The sequence below is a fragment of the Platalea leucorodia genome (assembly GCF_965183815.1).
Source record: "Platalea leucorodia genome assembly, contig: HAP1_HAP1_SCAFFOLD_150, whole genome shotgun sequence".
Classification (NCBI taxonomy): domain Eukaryota; kingdom Metazoa; phylum Chordata; class Aves; order Pelecaniformes; family Threskiornithidae; genus Platalea; species Platalea leucorodia.
The window spans coordinates 65,492-71,943 of record NW_028121394.1 but is presented as its reverse complement, the minus strand read 5'-3'; positions in this window follow the sequence as shown (position 1 = coordinate 71,943).

Here is a 6,452-nt window from a genome sequence, read left to right as displayed (position 1 = left end):
GCTGCCCTGCCCCCTCTTCCTTTTCTCTTTCTCCGTCACTCTCTCCTGCTCCCTGTGTCTTTTTTTAAATTCTTCTCAGTCCTGCAGCCCGTCACTATTTTGTTCTTCTTCCATCCCTTTGTCCTGATCCCTGCCCCCATCCTTGTCTCTCCTTCCCTTTGTTCTGCTGCCCATCTCTTTTCCCTCCGTGCTCCCTCTCTCTGTCCTGCTCCCTGCCCCTCTCATTCCCTCTCTGTTTCTCTGCCCTGCTCCCTGTCTCTCCCCCACCCTCTTTTTCTTTCCTGTTCCCTCTTCACTTTCTCCGCTCTGTCACTCTGTCCTGCTCCCTGTCGCTGTTATTTCTCACTCATCTTTCTCCTGCAGTCCAATGCTGGTTTTTTGGTCTTCATCTCTCTGTCCTGCTGCCCAACCCAGGCTTTTTTACCTCCATCTGTGCCCTGCTCTCTCTGTCTTATTTTTGCCTGTCTTTCCCTTTGTCCTGCCTCCCTCACCCTTTTTTCTCTCTCTGTATCGCCCTGTCCTTCTCCCTCTCCTTGTGTTTCTCTGACAATCCGTGTCCTGCTCCCTTTCCTTGTCTTTCTCTCTCTGTCCCACGTCCTTCTTCCCGTCTTTCTGTTCTCTCTATCCCTTTGTTCCTGCTGCTTCTTTCTCCACTTCTGTCACACTCCCTGACCTTTTTCTCCTCTCGCTGTCCCTCTGTCCTGCTTCCTATCCCCGTTTTTTCTGTCTTTAGTTCTCTGTCCCGCTGCCTGTCCCACTCTTTCTTGCTATCCACCCCTGTCCAGCTGGCTCTCCCTTTTATTTGTCCTCTCTTCCTCTTTCCTGCTTCTCAGCTCTCTTTTCCTCTTCTTCTAGCTCATTGCTGGTTTTTTTCCCGTTCTCGGTCTCTTCATCCAGATCTTACCCTCTCTTTATTTCTCAGTCTCTTTCTTCTGTTCCCTGTCCTCCTCCTTCTCCCTCCATCTCTGCATCCTGCTCCCTGTCTTTCTTCATCCCCCCTTCTTTCTTCTCCTCCCTCCCGCCCGTCCCTCTGCCCTGCTCCTCAAGGCTACTTTTTCTTCCTCCATGTCTCACCAGGGCTCCCCATCCCGATCTGTCTTCATTTCTCCACCTCTTTAGCATTTTCCCTGGGAGTTTCTTCCTCTCTCGGCTCCTCTGTCTTCTGTCTTGTTTGATTGGTCTCTTTCTAGTCCTCTGTCCTTCTCCCCATCAGCTTAAACTGAATGCTCAGGGGCGCCTGTGCTCTGCTGTTTCCTTTAGCATTGCCCTAGGGAAGATCGGTGGGTTTAGGGCTAGGGGTCATTTAGGAGCTGGTCTCCTTACGGAGACGGCAGAGCTGGGTTCTTCTCAGCGGCTGCTCTCTGCATCTTGTGGAAAGAGCAGGCTGTGGGCCTCATTTTGAAGGAAGGTTTCTTGTTCTGTGCTTATTGCTCCTCGGGAGGCTGCCCAAGAGCGGTGTTGGGGTCTGGAGGGACAGATGGGACCTGCTGTGGTTCCTCAGAAATGTGAACTGAACCTGTCCTAATGTACTCGGATGAGAGCAGACTGACTTCATAGGGTTTTCTTCCCAGCTCCAGTTCCAGCCCACGTGCTCAGCACTAGTGACCAAGAGACCATGTGCTCTCTTCCAGACGGCCGTGGCTGCGGATTAGCTGAGAACATCACTTACTTGGGTAACGGAGCGGTGGCCTGTGATAAGGGATATGCACTCGCATGATGGTGCTTTCATGAATGTCTTCTGATCTTGCCACTCCAAAGCCCTTCCTTTTCGTGGAGATTTTAGGAAGGCATTTCTTATTCTGGGGTTCAGACTGGAGTTGGACTTTATGTTGAACAGCCGATACAATGGACTGCATAAAAGGCGAATAAGAACCCCGCGCTTTTGTTGTTGTTTTCAAACACTGCCTGAACTTTGGTAAGCCAGAGTGGCTGAAAGTCTGTTTGTTGAGAGTAACGTATTCCCATAGCGTGCCCATCTCTGTGTGGTGAAGGTTTCCTACCTGCAGTGGGATTTTGCTGGGCTATGAGGCTGTATTGGAGCAGCAGAGGTAAGAAGTAGTGTCTTTAAAGGTAATGAAGCTGTAGCAAAACTCGTGGGAAAAGCTAGTTTCTTGCTAGAACGCTGCCTGACAAAAATAGGAGCAAGTTAAGGCACTTGAAATTGGCTTTTTTATGCAGTCTTCGTACGGAGCTTTTGATCTTGATTGGTTTCTGGGAAGCAAGTGCTGAGTGCCTGTGCACTCCCATAAGCCGTGTGGCCTCCCAAAATGGGTCCACCCTTCTCCACTCCTGCTCCTTCCACACTCGTGTAGAAGAGGGAAATGCAGCAGTGTGCAGGTTCAGTAATTCCCTGGCAACGGGTGCGCGCTGGGGAGGCCTGGCGGAGGGCATGGCCCGACGGGGCTGTGAGGTTACAGAGCAGCAGCGTGGTGCGAGCGTGGGGGGCCGTGGTTCTCCCCTGCATCCTCCTCCTCCTCCTGGTGGCCCTGCAAGCCCAGGACACCCAGGCTGCTCACAGACGAGCGCAGGGAGCAGGTAGGCGGGCGGGGGCAGCACCCAGCCCCGAGCAGCGTGTCATGGCATCCACCGCACCTCAGCGGGGCGGCAGCGGGGCCAGGGCTGGGGCTGGCTGCAGGAGAGCAGCTGGGCTGGGCTGGGCTGGGTGAGCCAGGCAGGCACCATGGTGCGGGCAGGGGGCAGACGCCCTGCGGGGAGGCGTAGAGGGGCTGCAGCTGCTTCGGGGGCATTTTCTGGGTGAGCAGGGGAGCTCAGAGCGGCGACATGGGGTAGGAAGCCCGGCGCTGAGTCCCCGTGGGGCTCTCCCTGCTGCCTGGCCCCATGCCACACTGCCCTGCCCCGGAGCAGCCTGCCCCCAGTGTGCACGTCGGGCCGGGGGTGGTGAGCGAGCAGCGCCGCAGGAGCCAGGCAGCAGCCCACGGCAGCATTTCTCCCCAGGCTGGTTGCAGCCGTGCCCAGGGCCATGACTCTGCTGCTGCCCAGCTGGATCCTGGCTTCCAGCCTCAGGGAGGTCCCGGAGCGGCACGCTCAGGAGGTGTCCGCTCGGGAAAACAGGAGCGTTCCTGCTCTCGCCCTGCTTCCCTTGAATGAACTGCAGGTCCCCAGCCCGCAGGAACACGCAGGGGTAGCGCTGGTGCAGCCTTTCCCGGGCTCTTGTCCACAAGCAGCACAGACAATCGCTTTTTCCTCCAGTTTCCTCCTTCCTCTGTGTGCGTGGAAACTCCTCTGCTCTGTGCTTGATTCCAGGGGATGGCATTGGCAGTGCTCATCGAGCTTCTCAGCTGGGTCCTGGTTATGAGCCTTGGGGGGGTGGCAGAGGTAAGTTGCCCATGTCTGTCTGCTTGAGGGAACACTTCTGTTTGGATAGGTTATTCATGGGCAGCTTTACCTAAGATCCTCTTGAGGCCTTCCAGGAGCTGTTTGTGCCTCGGGGGCGTTGCACAGATGAGTCCTGAATATTTATTTCCCTGAAGAGCTGCTAGGTCTCGGCAAACAAGTCACCCGTGTTCCTTTTCAGCTGTGGAACCTACACCTCTGTCTGTGTCCCGTGTCATTACCTCACCCCCTTCCAGTCCCTGCAGGTGACTAAGGAAGCAGTAGATCACAACATGCAATGGAAACTCTCCTCACCTGTGTTCGATTACCTGTTTGGTTCCTGCAGTCCATGTTGATCACGACCCTCGGTGGAATCCTGTTCCTGGGCCTGGGGGGAATCCCAGAGGTAAGGATTCAGTCTTCCTTTGTTATTGGCGTTTTGTGTTTGTTAATCGTTGGTTTGTTATTTGTTAATATCTTGTCGTGATAGTTCAGCCTCCCAGTGGCCAGCAGGCTCTTCTCTACAAGAATTGTGAATGATCGTTTTTTCCTGTGGTGCTACCTGCTCCCACTTTTGCGTGGGCTTCCTTTTGTGTGTGTGAGAGGTCTCCTGGTAAGAGGGCCCTGAGAGGCCCTATGTTTGTCCGTCTGGTCCTTGCGGGGTGTCGCACGTGGCCTGGAGACAGTAGTTTGAAAGCCGCCGGGCCCCAGCCAAGAGGTCACCAGGCCCCTCTGCAGCTTTGGGAATCGCAGCCTGCGCCTGTGTCCCATGTTGTTGCCTGGCTCCCTTCCGGCCACTGCACGTCACCAAGGAAGAGGCAGATCACAACGTGCAACGGAAACATTTTTCATCTCAGCTTGATTACAGCTGTCCCTGTAGGCAGCGGCTACTTGAATTCCCGACTTGAGCCTGTCCGTGAGCCTCAGGGCGATCCCACAGGTGAGGCCCTTGAACGAATGAGCGTTTACATTTTAATTTTCTGTTCATGTGAAAATTAGCTTACTGCTTTCTTGGCTGCTGCTTGGGCATGCAGAAGAGCAGAGAGGGAATGGGTGCGGCTCAGTGATGTACCCCGGGGCGCTCTGCCTTGCAAAGCTGTCTTTGCCAGCTGCTCCGCCCCTGCACTGGTTCCAGTGCCCGCTGCAAAGCCAGCAGGCGCCTTGGGGTTGAGTTGAGAGCTGGCGTGAGCTCCAGGGAGTCCTTTCTCCCGACAGCTCCATGCCTGGTTAGTGGCCACTGCAGGCACCCAGGAAATGTTTGCAAGATGCTCCCGAGTGGAAGGGAGAGAGGATTGCTCTCGAGTAGCCCTGTGTTTGAATTGCATTCACTGTCATTCCGATCTGAAGAAGTATATTGAAATATTTCAGGGGCGCTGCTCTGTCCTGTGCTCGTTTCCAGACGTGGCTGCAGGCAGTGGTTATCCAGCTTCCCGGCTGGGTGCCAGGGCTGACCCGCAGGCAGGTCGCGTGGGTACGTCGTGGCTTTTTACTGCCTTTGAGAGCTGCCAGCTGGAAGTCCAAAGTCAGCCAGGCGCCTCTGCAGGTGTGAGAATACAGAGCTGCGCGTGTGTGCCGTGTCATTCCGTGATCCCCTTGTATGTTCTGCTATTCAGTTATGACGGTACAGATCAGGGCATGTGATGGTAACTTCTCGTGGGTGTTTGGTTGTAGACATGGCCACAGGATGGGCTTTTCCAGCTCCTCGGATGGATCCAGGGCTGGATCCCAGCTGGCATCCCAAGGGTGAGTAGTCCGTCTTTATTGATTTTACCGAGTAAGCACTCCTTTTCAATAGTTTATTAATGTGAAATTGGCCTTCATACTTTCTGTTAACATCCTCAAAGAGGAAAGCCTAAAGCTCAAATAGGGAAGTATTCCCAAAAGATACCGGAAGGTGCAAAGGAAATCCTGAAAGACTTGGAGCAAGCAGCACCTGGTTGGTGTATTTCCCTCTGACCTTATGACTTGGGCAGCTGAGGTTTTAGATTCGTGTATGGACGTGCTGTAGCCTGCACAGCAGGAAGGGATCAATCAGAGCCTCACCGCAGTGACACTCGATTTCACGCCTTGCGTGGGGTGGTGAGCCACAGAGATGGTCCAGCACAGCATCTGCTACCAGCTGTGGTTCAAGCTGAGTCCCAGGGGCAGCTGCTGCCCCCGTTGTACCATTACTGGTCAGAGCTGCTTTGTGCAGACGCTGGTATGCAGATGTCAGGAACCGGCGTGTGCTGAATTTGTGTTCAAGGCAGGCATGATGTCCCAAGAGATCTTGGCTGCCCTTTCCTCATGTTGGAAGTCAGGTGCAGATGCTGATTCTGCTTGTGATTGACTTTCAGCCTGCAGACTGATAGTGGTGGTAGGACGAGCGTGAGTGGTGGTGGTGCTCCTGGAGCGCATGCGGGACTTGCGGAGGAGCGCATTGCTCATGAGCCGTGAGAGGGCCAGCACCCTGGCAGTCGCTGGAGGGGAGAGGGCCCTTGGGCAGCGGGGAGGATGGGTAGGCAGATTTGGGTGGCTGGGACCGTGTCGCGAATCCTGATTTAGGATCCTGCCAACTACGCCAGTTTGTCGCAAAAGAGTGATTTAGATCGCTTAAGGAATCACCATCAAAGGTAATAGCAAAAGTGGTTTTCATATGATGTTGTAAAACTTTGACTTAACAAAGTTCGATGGCGAGGTTCACTCTATTAATTACTGCATGGAAGAATCCTACAAAGGAAAACTGAGTTACACTCGAGTTAGACTGATTCACAGAGAGACCGGGGACACAAAAGGGTAAGGAGGACCCTCCTGTAGAGTCACGAGGTTCAGAGTGGACCCCCTTGCTTTCTAAACTCCTTCCTCAGAGAGGAGACTAGGTGCAGATGGGTCCAAACCTAGTCTCAGACTTGGTCAACAGTTTGTGTCTAAAGGATTGTACATGCCAAGTTTATGTAATGTTTGATTAGCATCAATTCAGCCTGCAATTAAAGTTACCAAGACAAAATCAAAGTTACCGTACTACAAGGTTATGCACGATATCAGTCACTTACCAAAGATCTGTCGTTGGTAAAAGTGGTTGAGTCCCCACCCCTGGAGGTATTTAAAAGACGGGTAGACGTGGTGCTCGAGGGCATGGT